The following is a 14,485-nucleotide window of genomic DNA, read 5'->3' on the forward strand; positions in this document are numbered from 1 at the left end:
TAGATTCAGAAACACCAATTAAGTACTGTAGAAAATGCCAATTCATAAAGCCAGACAGGTGCCATCATTGTACAGTGTGTGACATCTGTATACTGAAACTGGATCATCATTGCGTATTTCTAAACAACTGCGTGGGATTTTCCAACTACAAGTTCTTCCTCCTGTTCCTGCTCTATGTACCCCTATTGCTTATATTCACTAGTGCAGTGTCCCTTTATTGCTCCATACTGTTCTGGACTGATCAACTGCCAAACATGGATTCCAAAGGCTCAGCCATTGCGCTGTTCTGCATGAGTACATTCTCCTGTATAATCTTTTGTTATCGGTATATTTATGACCATTACTCACTGGTTTTAACGAATGAAACTCTTTTAGAGTTTAATGAAGGCTTACATTGTGAGTATAATCCCTATGATTTGGGCTACAGAAAGAACTGGAGACAAGTGTTTGGCAATAAAAAGAGATATTGGTTCATCCCAATCTTCAGCAGCTTAGGAGATGGCTCCTCATTCCCACTGGGTGATGCCACAGAGGACATAGAGAAAAATGGGGCTATTGACTGCCAAACCCCTAAATGAGTCACAAAAACAACTCTCAGAAGTGAAAACCATGCAGAAAAGTTCATGGCGCTTGAATTTCATGCAGAATTTTAGTTCCACATTGAAGAGAGAGAAATGCTGGAACTTATCAAGATGTGTTAAGAGTATTTAGAAAGAAGTGAAGTTCGTAGGCTTTAACTCATAGCGTCACAGCATCACAAATTATCAACTTTGCTACATATTCTACATCTTGTTACAGAAACCCTTTGTAATTGTTATTGAAATAAATATTTATATTTCTCTAATATTGTTGCATCATTTGTCATTTTTGTACCTATAGGGGGCAGCACCTCAGATAACGAGGGTGAAAAACTACACCAATTACATTTGCACTTACCAAAATAATAGAAACAGATCCAGTTAAAGGTCTAAACTTCATAATGGGATAGCGGCTCATTTAGCCTCTTAGTAATGTAGATTTCATTACTCCCTATATCTGTCACTGTACAATAATGCAGCACATGTCAGCTTTGCAGCCAATAGAAAAGCACTTCATTTTGAAAAATATTTGACAAAATATTAGCCACACACCAGATAATGCATTTACCAGCCCAAATTATTGACACTTAACTTTTAATTCCCATCAGCAATTCTTCATTAAAATCTGCCCATGTTGGCACTGGCTTTACGACTCCTTTGCACCGCAATATTTGCATTTTGCATACGCAGTGCGCCATCGGGGGTTTAGGTCACGCTGGGCAGCTTTGAGGATCTTTTTGAGGGGGCCCTACAATGTTTCCCTTCAAACATATGTGAAAAATAAACGAATACAATGTAAAAAGGGTATAAAACACACCCTATTTTAAAATATAAGGGTTAGGGATGGGTGAATTTTTTCGCATTGTTTTGCCATGGAAATGACACCCATAGACTCGTATGGCGTCGCACGCCAAAAAAAAATGTCGCCCATAGACTTTAATGGTGTGTCGCCAACATTGCGCCGGAGGCAAATTTTTGGTGAAATGAAATGGGCCAAATTCACCCAAGCCTAATAAGGGTATTAAAAGTAACTGAGGAGTCCCATAACCATGTAAAGGTGCAAGGCTGCAGGCCGAGTTATACAGGGATATCTGAGTATCACCCATGTATTATAAGGTTTAATGTACCCCTTACTGTAAATGATAAGGATATTAGAAGTCACTGAGGGGTTCTGTGACCATATGCAGGGGTGCCCAGGACGTCGATTGCGGTCTACCAGTCGATCCCCATCATTTTCCTGGTAGACCGTGACCTGCCCGACGTTTCCACCGTACTTCCTGGTTGTGACGTCCGAAGTCTCGCGATAGCATAATGCTGCAGTCCAGCCGCCATCTTTATTTTACCGACGCGGGTGAGAGCTGCAGAACCCGTTCCGGACAGCCCCACTCACAGACTTTGGTGGAACATTCCCTTTCTCCTCTGAGCAGCAAGGGCTGGCTGAGAGAGGAGAATGGAGAGCAGGCAGGCAAAGAACGGGCAGGCAGAGAGCATAGGAGAAGGGAATGCGGGGCTGGCTGAGATCAGAGGAGAAGGCGGGGGCGGAGAGCAGAGTCAAGCATGGACATGGAAGGAAGGGAGGGTAAGATATTGAGCAGCAAGCACGTCAGACACAGAAGGTAGGGCTATGCAACTAACACAGACACAGAAGAGGGGCTGACAGCAACAAACATGGACACAGAAGGGGAGCTGACAGCAACAAGCAGTGACACAGAAGGAGGGCTGACAGCAAAAAACAGGGACACAGAAAGGGTGCTGACAGCAACAAGCAGTGACACAGAAGGGGGGCTGACAGCAAGAACCAGGGACACAGATGGAGGGCTGAGCAACAAGCAGGGACATGGAAGGAGGGCTGACAGTAAAAAGCAGTGACACAGAAGGGGGGCTGACAGCAACAAGCAGTGACACAGAAGGAGGGCTGACAGCAACAAGCAGGGACACAGAAGGAGGGCTGACAGCAACAAGCAGTGACACAGAAGGAGGGCTGACAGCAACAAACAGGGACACAGAAGGGGGGCTGACAGCAACAAGCAGTGACACAGAAGGGGGGCTGACTGCAACAACCAGGGACACAGATGGAGGGCTGAGCTGAGCAACAAGCAGGGACACGGAAGGAGGGCTGACAGTAACAAGCAGTGACACAGAAGGGGGGCTGACAGCAACAAGCACTGAGGGGAAGAGAGGGATGAGCAGCAAACATGGAGGGAAAGGGAGTGTATTTAAACTTTCATAACCAGCCAAATTTTGTAAACTTAATATGGTAATTAGGAGGTGTGGTAAAAAAATGGGTGTGGTCAAAAATCGCCGCACGTTACCAAGGTAGATCTCCTTATGGGGGCCAGGTGTCAAGAGTAGATCCCAGTGTATCAAAGTCTGGGCACCCCTGATATAAAGGCACAAGGCAGCAGGCTGAGTTATACAGGGAACTCTGAGTATCACTCATGTATAAGGGCTAATGTACTTCCTACTGTAAATTATAAGGATATTAGAAGTCACTGAGGGGTTCTGTGACCATATAAAGGCATAAAGCTGCAGGCTGAGTTATACAGGGAACTCTGAGTATCACTCATGTATTATAAGGGATAATGTGCCCCCTACTATAAATGATAAGGATATTAGAAGTCACTGAGGGGTTCTGTGACCATATAAAGGCACAAAGCTGCAGGCTGAGTTATACAGGGAACTGTTGTTATCACTCATGTATTATAAGGGATAATGTACCCCCTACTATAAATGATAAGGATATTAGAATTCACTGAGGAGTTCTGTGACCATATAAAGGCACAAAGCTGCAGGCTGAGTTATACAGGGAACTCTGAGTATCACTCATGTATTATAAGGGATAGTGTGCCCCCTACTATAAATGATAAGGATATTAGAAGTCACTGAGTGGTTCTGTGACCATATAAAGGCACAAAGCTGCAGGCTGAGTTATACAGGGAACTCTTGAGTATCACTCATGTATTATAAGGGTTCAGCAGGTTAGTCCGCACCTGCACCTGCAACATAATGAATGAAATGAAAAAAAAAATGAAATGTGTTTCAAAAAGGTTCACAAGTAATTGGCAAAGCAGTCATAGTGTCTTGTGCATTTCAAAAAGTTTCACACTGTTTTAGAGGGATAAAAACAATCCTTTTTTTTTCAGTTTCACATTGACAGAGCAGTCCTATAGTCTTGTTTTCTCATGTCCATTTTTTACCTTGGAATGTGTTCATTTAAAAAAAAAAAACATTTCAGTAGTCATCTGTGGGGTTGTCTTATAAGTGTATTACAGGCTTTTATCTTTTTTTTCTGGCTGTATTGATGGCATTCTTAGCTGTCCTGTTGTCTTTATCAGATTCATAATGTACTGGGGATGAAGCTGCTGAAGAGGACTTGCTGGCGCAATATGGATATTTTCCAATGTGTCCTTTCAGGCCTGCGATCCAAAGAATGTGGTGAGTTGTACAGAGTGCTGTTTTAGTTTGCTTTTTGCCATTGCCCAATATCCTGGGTTCTTCACAAGCTGTGTAGCTTGATGTTTACTGTTCTCCCCCCCCAGAGATTGGTATTAGAGTTTATCTGTGGGGGCTTTACTGAAGAGCTTCTGTCCACATGCTGTGTCTGGCCACATTTCCCCATAAACTCTCTTTAACTTAGAGATGGGTAAAAAATATACTCTGGAATAGGAACTTGTAGCAACAATCAGGTTTTGGTATATGGCAGTTAGCCATACATCGGCTGACCCTGAATGGTATCTGACTGATAAGGGAACCCATACGAGGGGCCATATACATATATAGAGTACTACACTTACAAACTAAGAATCACATTCAGTTATGGCCCAACATGTTTCATTGAATGTCTGACTTCCTCAGGGAAATATCAAAGTGCACACAAAAGTAATTTTTATTTTCATATGCACCTGAGGAGGCTGGACATACAAAGAAACACATTAAGCCACTCCCTTGATGAGTTTAATGTACATCTAAGCTTGTAAGTGCATTACTTTTATTGAATAAAATGATATCACTGATTTTACTGTATAGGAGCGTACCCAGGCCCGGATTTGTGGAAAGGCCACCTAGGCCCGGGTCTAGGGCGGCAGGATTTTAGGGGGGCGGCATGCTGCCCAACCACACCCACATTTGTTCAAAAACACTGGGGATGAGCAGTAGATACAATCATTTTTGAAATTTCCCCATTTATCCAGTGCAGATGATGAAAATTTGCATGAATAAAGGGGTTGGGACAGGGGCGACGAATGGCAGTGGGCCTAGGGGTGCCCACTATGTAAATCCGGCCCTGAGCGTACCCCTCTTTTCTTCTGTTTGTTTTTTAAATCCTAGTAGTATGACCAACTACATTTGAGGTGGCTGTGCACTGTACTGAAAAAACTACGTTGGAATTTAAACTTAAATCTACCTTGTGCCATAGGTAGATCTCTGTGGATGATCAACCTGACTTACAATAACAATTTATTTAGAAACACTACTTTTAGTGCACTTATATAATAATTCTTTAAGATATTTGTATTGCTGCATTTGTTTGGCCCAACAGCCCAGATAACAGGAACAGTTGGAATGGAAGAGAAGCTGTAGCTTCAGCTCCTCCTACATATGCCACATATGCTTCCTCATATGCACATGCACTATACACTGACAGACTGACTGCATTTCAAACTACTAACAAATATATATATAAGCACATCAAAGGCTCACACTCACAGGTCTTACAAATGGAAATAAAGGTTTTATTTGGCAAAAAAATAAGTAACGTTTCAGATAGTACACTAGCCTTTACCAAAGTGCTTAAACAAAATGCTGCAACCATTTAAAGCCCCTGTGGTGGGAAAGGGAATTAAGTGATGTCACTGCACCTAACTGACAATTTTTTTTTTATACAATACATGTTGAAAACAAAAACAAACAATAATAATAATAGATAAAGAATAATCAGAAGGAAATAATCATAGATGTAGCTATCAGTAAGCAATGGATAAAGAAATGTTGTAACAAAGATATCGTATTTAGCATATTAAGTAATCGTACTACAGGTATAGGATCCCTTATTCGAAAACCCGATATCCAGAAAGCTCGAATTACGGAATGGCTGTCTCCCATAGACTCAATTTTATCCAAATAATCCACATTTTTAAAAATGATTTCCTTTTTCTCTGTAATAATAAAACAGTAGCTTGTACTTGATCCCAACTAAGATATAATTAATCCTTATTGGAAGCAAAACTAGCCTATTGGGTTCATTTAATGTTTAAATGAATTACCAGTAGAAGGCATGAAGTCCCAAACTATGGAAAGTTCCGTTATCCGGAAAACTCCAGGTCCCGAACATTCTGGATAACAGGTCCCATACCTGTACAATGTTTCAAAAATGTTTGTATAAAAAAGTCAGAACAAAGTTAACAGAAGACAAACATATCACTGTGTATGGTTATTTAAACAATTAAATACATAGAGGCATTTTAAGTACACTGCTTATGAAGCCATGACGTAGGAGCATGCGGTATACACCTAAACATCCATCAGGGAAATACCCGCTTTTAGGGTTGTTAGTAGGGTGGCAGTTATTAGAGAAGGACCGGGTAGTGAGAGACTAGTCTCAAATGGTATAAACTGTACCTTTGTCGAGATGTAAGCTTTAAAGTGCATATCATAGTGATATGGAGTCTGCCGTGTTTAGAAGTCGGTCTTAACATCCTGCCGCTGCGATGCCTGTGTAATTACTCTGTGTGGCCAGTAGATGGTGGAGATGGAGGGATATATGTGAAAAAATAAATTGGCAGCATAATAGGTTAACAGTTATTCGTTGCGTTACTATTGTAGAACATATCTTGGTGTACCTGAATGTGAGTGTGGAAAGGTGGAACCAGTGAGTAGTTGTCTGCAGGTTGTGCAGTCTGTGCATCGGTAGCATCCAGGGTGTAGGGCAGGGGTGTCCAAACCTTTTGCAACGAGGACCAGATTTGGTGAGGTGAAAATGTGTGGGGGGTGACCATTCAGCCTGACATCCATTCCGAGGTAGCTAGCTTGCGATCAAGACCATTCACTCCCGGAGATGGATGCGTACACTGCTCTTAGGAAGTGGAAAAGTGGAGTCTGTCCACGCCTCATTTAAACAAGGAATCGCATAGCAGTAATATTTGGGCACATGATTAGTGAAATGATCATCTATACTGCTGCCTGTGTGCTGAAGGTGTTTACAATAGACACGTACTGGCACGTAGTGATGCATACATCTTTAGTATCTGTATCTGAGAGCGGTGCGTCACTACGTGCCAGTACGTGTCTATTTCTAACACCTTCAGCTCACAGGCAGCAGTATAGACCAAGTGGCAGATCATTTCACTAATGTGCCCAAATATTACAGATACACAATTCCTGATCGCACTATGCTGGCAGGCCACATTATTATTAATTTCATGACTGAGGCTGAGGGCTGGTGTAAATTTAAAAACGGGCCTCAATTGGCCCACGTGCCAAACAAGTGGAGGTAGCTTGAAGGAAGGTGGTAGTGTCTTATCCTTCTGTACAATCAACCAATAGTTGTGGATAGCTCTAGTGAAGGATCTGGTACTAGTGGAGTATGCGGTGAGGGAGTCCACATTGCTTGTCGTTGTGTTGGTATTTAATGGGGTCAGTAACTAATTTTGTGTAAAACGTGTAGCTCGCAGACAGCAATTAAGAAGTTCGTGTTGGGGGTGACCTCATTCTTGGAACCGAACCATGTTCGTCTAGTTGTTGATGAAGTCTACTCAGGTCCATGTTGTTCCTTACAATCCGGATCATCTGGGAATATGGAATACGTTCAAGTAGATGTGGCGGGTGGCAAGACGTATGATGTAATAAAGTGTTTCTGTCAGTCTCCTTACGGTAAATGGTGGTGGTAAGCTGAGTGCCCTGTTTCATTTGCAGAATGTCCAGAAAAGGGAGTTCAGGAGTATCCACATGTGCTGTGAATTTGATTGTAGTACAAAGACCATATGCTCAGCATCCATTGTGCTGGATCAGAAGAGTATATGACTCCTACACCTGATTAAGTTTCCATAATTATATGCAGCTCAGGGTAAATACTTACCAGCTCTCCATAAGAGGATGCACATGCAGTCGGACAACAGTAATGCAACGAATAACTGTTAACCTATATTGCTACCAACTATTTTTCACATATATCCAATGTCGGACTGGGATACCAGGGGCCCACCAGAAAACCTTAGAACATGGGCCCACTTTCCAAACTATTATTCATCCTCTCCTCACTTAACCTCTTTATTCTCCTAGTCTTTTATGTCTCCTTACTATACTCTATTCTTCCATTATCAAGCCTCTTTTATAGAGAATAGAGAATGACCATGAAATGGGCCAAATGGTTAGAAGCCAAAGGGCCCACTGACACCTGGGCCCACCGTGAGTTTTCCTGGTTTCCCGGTGGGCCAGTCCTATACTGCATATATCCCTCCATATGGGTTGCTGGGTCTAGTCGCTTAAAGGACCAGTAACATCAAAAAAAAATAAAAAAAAATGTGTTAGTATACATTGAAAAATAAAGACCAACACAGACAGCCAGACAGCGCCGGGCAATACACGGGCCATTGCAAGCACGACAAGTTGCCGGTGGCCTCAGCTTCGTGAGCCGGGTTGGCCTTGTTTCTGGCCCTGCTGATGCCCACCAGTTGCGCCTCATCCACCAAGTAACAGTTGAGTTTCCTCCTCAGGCAGCATGATGGACTGCAGAGGCGGCCATGGGATCTTTCGATCTGTCCCTGCGCATTGCAGCTTCTCAGCGTCTCCACGTCGGGCCGCCTGCAAAATCCTCTCCAGGCTCATCGCTTTTTACGAGGAGATCTAAGTGCGCTGCTGCACCCCGGACTGTAAATCTGTTCTGAAGATTGTTGTTGCACACACAGAGCCAGACAGCGCTGGGCAATACACACAGAGCCAGAAAGTGCCGGGCAATACCTTAGCATAGCACTGGGAATTAGCACTTACCCCCGCAGCACCTACAAGCTCTACCTTCCTGCTGTCACCTTTGATACCTTTCTCCTGTGGCCCAAGATCAATCGGGTTCTCCGTACAAGTCTGCATAACTCTCCCAGCGCAGGGGCCTCAATGCGCCAATAGAAACACCGACACCGATTCAGTGGAGTCAATGCTTACAAGAGCCTGCGCTTAGCGAGAGTTATGCGGACTTGTACGGAGAACCCGATTGATCTTGGGCCACTGGAGAAAGGTGTCAAAGGTGACAGCAGGAAGGTAGAGCTTGTAGGTGCTGCGGGGGTAAGTGCTAATTCCCAGTGCTATGCTAATGTATTGCCCGGCGCTGTCTGGCTCTGTGCGTATTGCCCGGCACTGTCTGGCACTGTGTGTATTGCCCGGCACTGTCTGGCTCTGTGTGTATTGCCCGGCGCTGTCTGGCTCTGTGTGTGCAACTACAATCTTCAGAACAGAGTTACAGTACTGGGTGCAGCAGCTCACTTCAATCTCCTTGTAAAAATCGGGCAGCACAGGAGGAGGGAGACGGGGCAGCTCAGTGCAGGGGCTGGGGGTTCGGGAAGAAAAAAACATGCCTCCATGCTGCACAGCGGCCAGGAGAGATAGCCAGGGAGGAGAAATCAACTGCTGCAGAATGGATGGTCGCCCTGTCACCTTTTCTCAAGAAGAACGGAAGTAGAGTTTCAGTAAGTTATTTTTTAATAAAGGCTTTGCAATTAAAAAGTTTAATTTGTGTTAGTCTTTATATTTCAATGTATTCTAACGAATTTTTTTAAAACATTTTTTTGATGTTACTGGTCCTTTAACAACGGACTAGAGCACTAACTGAGCATTAGATGCACCATCTACTGGCCACACAGAGTAATTACACAGGCATCGCAACACCAGGATGTTCAGACCGACTTCTAAACATGGCAGACTCCATATCGCTATGATATGCACTTTAAAGCTTACATCTCGACAAAGGTACAGTTTATACCATTTAAGACTAGCCTCTCACTACCCGGTCCTTCTCTAATAACCACCACCCTACTAACAACCCTAAAAGCGGGTATTTCCCTGATGGATGTTTAGGTGTATACCGCATACTCCTATGGCTTCATACAGGGCCGGAACTAGGGGTAGGCAGAAGAGGCACGTGCCTAGGGCGCAAAGGTTTTGGTGCTCCAGGCACATACCTCTTCTTCCGCCTTCCCCTAGCTCCGACCCTGGCAGTTCCTCCTCTTCGGCGCGTACCTGCTCTCTTCCGCCCACACACGCTTGTGCGCTTGAGTCTCCACAGCCGTAGCATCCTCTGTGTGCTTCCGTGCAAGCCCACGTACGCGCTTCCGTGCGTGCGCACCTATGCGCTTCCGCGCATGCGCACAAGCGCTTGAGGAGTGGGCAACGTACGCACTGGCTTCATACGCAGTGTACTTAAAATGCCTCTATCGTTGTATTAAATTGTTTAAATAACTATACACAGTGATATGTTTGTCTTCTGTAAACGAACTTGGTTCCGACTTTTTTGATACAAACATTGTAGTACGATTACTTAATATGCTAAATACGATGTTTCATGGTTTGGTTCCTGAAGACGGCCCGCGTGATGGAGCCGAAACGTTGAAATAAATGGTTTGATTTTTTCTTATGAAGTCCTTGGAGTGCTGTTATTTTTTGGTAATTTATTTATAATTGTTTCTGACCAGCACCTAGGTGGTTGTTTGCTTTAGATTGAGAGTGCACCTTCACAAGACTTGAGCTAGGCTGTTCTGCAAGGTTGTAAATAAAGTAACAATATTAAATAGAAACATTAGGTTTGGAGCCGTGCACCCAGCTGGCCAAGTACATCAGGCCCCGTCCCTCTGCAACCCAGTTCAGAACCCCTGCTCCAGTCTAGTGCACAAACCAGGCTATTCTAAAATTTAACTTTTAATAATTCCATTATACAAATGTATAAACTCATAAAGCATGAACCTCGTGACACCCCACAACCACACTGACAAATTCACTGCGTGTAAGCACACAGTGCTGGACCGTGTCCATAAAAAACAATTAATTAAAACAACGCAAAGGTGGACAGATGGCAGGACCCTCGTAAGATCCTAGATTTAGGCTTAAATGGCACCTTGCTTGATAATCAAGTCAGTAGCAGATCGCAATGGACTGCCCCACTCCCTTCCAGTCCCACACAGAACGCCTGCCTGTCTACGTTGGGAGTAATAGGAGCTTCTCTCACCATCCTCCACCTATGCCGCCTTGCCCTATGCGTTTCGCCGCGTGAACGGCTTCCTCAGGGGGCAGTCCATTGCGATCTGATCTTTTTTTTCATGCTCTTTTTCCTTTTCTTGTCTTCTGTTATATTTTCAAGTCTTCTTATTTTCAAGTCTTCATTATTACTTTCACCATTTTCTCTATTTTTTCTCTATTTTTTCTATCTTCTCCATTTAATCATTTATATTGGCATTGTATCGGTATAATTTTCTCTAAGTACTTTGGAGTGACTTGTTTCGTATAAGTAACCCTATTTTTGACATATAACTTTACTTACTTATTTATTTATCCACATATTCTTAACACAATGTATGAATATCTAGTTTTATATCTTTATACATATTATCCTGGTTCATAATAATAATATTGTCAATGTATTATAGTATATTATATATCATTAATGAGTATTATACTATTTAGACATATCTCTATATTTCTTTATATCTTTATTCGGGATTTATGCAATTGTGACTACTATGTTTTTAACTAGATTGATACTCATCATCTGGTGCTTTTATCTAATTAATGAATATGCATAAATATGTTGTCAGCAGGGGGCGCTTTTGGCTTCTGATGAAGTGACCTTGTAGTCACGAAACGTGTGGGGCAGGGGCCTTGCACTTCTGGATTTTGTGATTTTAATGAGGTTCATTAATAAAGGAAAATATTTTATACAGTTCTCTCTACATGTTGACTTTATCCAAAGAAGTTTACCGACGTGTGCGCCTTCATTATAGAGTCTGCAGAGGGGCGGGGCCTGATGTACTTGGCCAGCTGGGTGCACGGCTCCAACCCTAATGTTTCTATTTAATATATATATATACAGATTGTATATTGAAAATAATTGACTATATCTTAATCGGGCCCAACAACACTTGACTAATAACTGAGGGGAGCAACTCAGATACACCCCGATATCAATCTCCTTTTTGAACGGTGGCTGCAGTGTCTGCAGTTCATCTTGCTCTTTTCTCACCGTTCCAATCTATGTGTTTTTAAATCATTTATATGTATTTTATGGGCACAGCCTAGCATCACTGAAATCTTTTTTGTCTCAGTGATGAGTTTTGTCTGTATAGCTGTGTGGATTTTGTAAAGTAACAAAAATAAAAGCTAAGTTTTAAGTGGCCAATTAACTGCAGCACCTGATCTGGTTAACTTGTGAACCACAGAGCGGATGCAATAGTTACATTGTATTCCACCCCATGGTTTCTCAATTGCTACATATGTTTACTAAGTATATGATCCCTAATAACTTGCCTTACACTTTTAATTTTGCGTTAGTCAAACAGGGGGCAGACCAATGTTATATCATTTAGTTCCCGCTCTGTAATCCAGTAAAGTCATGGCTTAGAGGTGCATGGACATCATTAGGTGCATGCTCAACCAAAAGCATTTGGTAACTCTGCATGCCAGGGGCAAAAAACAAGTTCCCCTGTACAAAAATATTAATATTCCCGGATAATATTGTTAAGCCCCTGATACAAAAAAATGCCATATTTTAGTTTTATCAATAGGAGTTATCATTACTAAGCCAGGTTTAAACAACTGCAAGCAGTAATGAAGGTATCAGTGTTTGCCATGAAGATATATATATACTGTTTAATTATAGTAATGGCACACTGGGGAAAAGGGATATCACACTGGCAACAAAAAGCATGGAAATACCCATCTATATAGCATAGAATTTGAATTGCTGTGTCCTTACCAGTAGAATCACATTACCATAGGAGAATGCAGATATGAGTATTTTCAGGCAATAATACAATTTCACTGCCCAGTACCCGCTGACTTAAATGCTCTTTAATAAAAAGGTGTTTTTGAGTGTTTTGTCTCAAGGGTACTACATGACAAAAACTTTAGCCCCTTTTTGATAAAAAGCACAAATTAATATTGAATATCACCCATTGGGTTCACCAGTCACTCTAATTTTGATTAAGCTGGGGTGGTTACTTATGTAGTGTAAGATTTGTTTTGTAGAATTATGGGCCCTTAGAATCTTGGACCAATAGAAGATGCGAAAGATATCGCCCACAAGCTCCACTGTGCTACTCTGCATAAATAATGAGTATGATATTCAGGGACCCTTTTTAGAATAATGTACTATGCGGGGAGAAAGCAGAGAGGGAGCACTATCTAGGGTAGTGGGTGGGGTTTTTCTTATTGGGGCAGTTAGTTCTCCTTTAAACTGAATTGCAGTCTAAGGGGTAGTAGCACAGTTTGTTCAGTCATTGCTGGAGCTGGTTGTGACAGTTCCATTGCTACTTGTTTTTGTATTTACATGCTGAGCTGCATGGAGGTGGCTGGAGGGTAACGTTGCTATAGGCTGTTGATAATGGTGGTGGTTCTGTGTTTATTAATGATTTTTTTAGCGTTTAATCCCTATTTGTGAGAGATACAGGCAGTTATCAAATGATTAGAGGGCGTCTCGGGAAGATCTATAATATAAAGGATTGTATAAATCCCCTCAACTGATCCGGTTTAACCTCCTGTGATTTGCCTCTAATTTTGACATTATTGCATCTATAGCATTTTTCCAAGCCTCATTATTTCTCTTGTACTATTTTTATTTGTTCAACTTTGGTGTTAGATTTATCTGCCAAGTTGTTACTAGTTCGACCATTTTGTTCTCCAAATAGCTGGTCTCCCAGTTCTTCTATTTCTGTTTCAAACTCTTTGATCACTTATTCGGTGCCATAAAGTATGTCAGTTCTAAGTTGGACCAAAAGAATTTCTAAAACAGGTTCTGTTAAGGTGATATGCATTGGCTTTATTGTTGTTATACTTGGCTGTCCTGCTTTCTTTATTAGGTTGGGAATGTGCTGGGGATGAAGCTGCTGAAGAGGACTTGTTGGAGCAACATGGATTTTTTCAGATGTTCCCTTTCAGGAATGCGATCCATAGAATGTGGTGAGTTGTACAAAGTGCTGTTTTATTTTGCTTTTTGCCATTGCCCACGATCATGGGGTTCTTAGCAAGCTGTGCAGTGTTTTGTTGCTTGCTGTGCTCATCAACCCCAGGGAAATGAATTAGAGTTTATCTGTGGGAGCTTTACAGAGGAGCTTCTGTCTACATGCTATGTCTGGCCACATTCCCCCATCAAACATAATTTCTAAGTCAACTCCCCTTTAATTTGCAGATGGGTATAAAATATACTCTGGAATAGGAACCTGTAGCAACAATCTGGTTTTGGTATTTTGCAGTCAAAAGGAATCCATACATGGGCAGACCCTGAGTAGTTACTGACTGATAAGGAATACCATACGAGGGGCTCTGTACATATATACATACCTAAATGTTTGGCTGCCTTTCTGTTGTTATTGGTTGTCACACACTGGGCATTCCTGTATGGTAGCACCGAATTACTTGAAGTCCATCTCCTGTAGAGTATGTTTTAAGCAGATAATTCTAATTTTTAAAAATTATTTAATTTTTTTGTATAATAATACTATAATAATACAATAGTGTCTTGTACTAGATGGGGACTATGCTGCATGAATCCATATTGGTGGCAAAAGAGTTCTATTGGCTTTCTTTAAAGTTTATTTGTTTTTAGCAGACTTAAGGTATGGAGATCCAAACAATGGAAATATCCCTTATCCTAAAAACCCCAGGTCCTCAGTATTTTGTTTAATAGATTCTATTCCTGTTTATCAAGCACGTGTAAC

The 14,485-nt window shown here is 42.0% G+C and overlaps 1 protein-coding gene across 29 annotated transcripts in view; it reads left to right on the plus strand.

Annotated features, from left to right (window-relative positions):
* LOC108714052 (zinc finger protein 276-like) overlaps positions 1-14,485 on the plus strand; it is a 278,865-nt gene that overhangs the window by 185,874 nt on the left and 78,506 nt on the right. For 13 of the 29 annotated variants that reach the window (XR_005966779.1, XR_005966777.1, XR_005966782.1 and 10 more), the window contains one exon: positions 3,914-4,013. The exons of 12 other annotated variants lie outside the window; for them this stretch is intronic. The gene's annotated coding sequence lies outside the window, so the exon portion shown is untranslated. Of the gene's footprint in view, positions 1-3,913; positions 4,014-13,627; positions 13,728-14,485 lie in introns of all 29 variants that reach the window. 4 more of the 29 variants (XR_005966789.1, XR_005966787.1, XR_005966785.1 and 1 more) reach the window with 2 other exon arrangements.

This window comes from Xenopus laevis, chromosome 4L (assembly GCF_017654675.1).
Source record: "Xenopus laevis strain J_2021 chromosome 4L, Xenopus_laevis_v10.1, whole genome shotgun sequence".
NCBI classification, from domain to species: Eukaryota; Metazoa; Chordata; class Amphibia; order Anura; family Pipidae; genus Xenopus; species Xenopus laevis.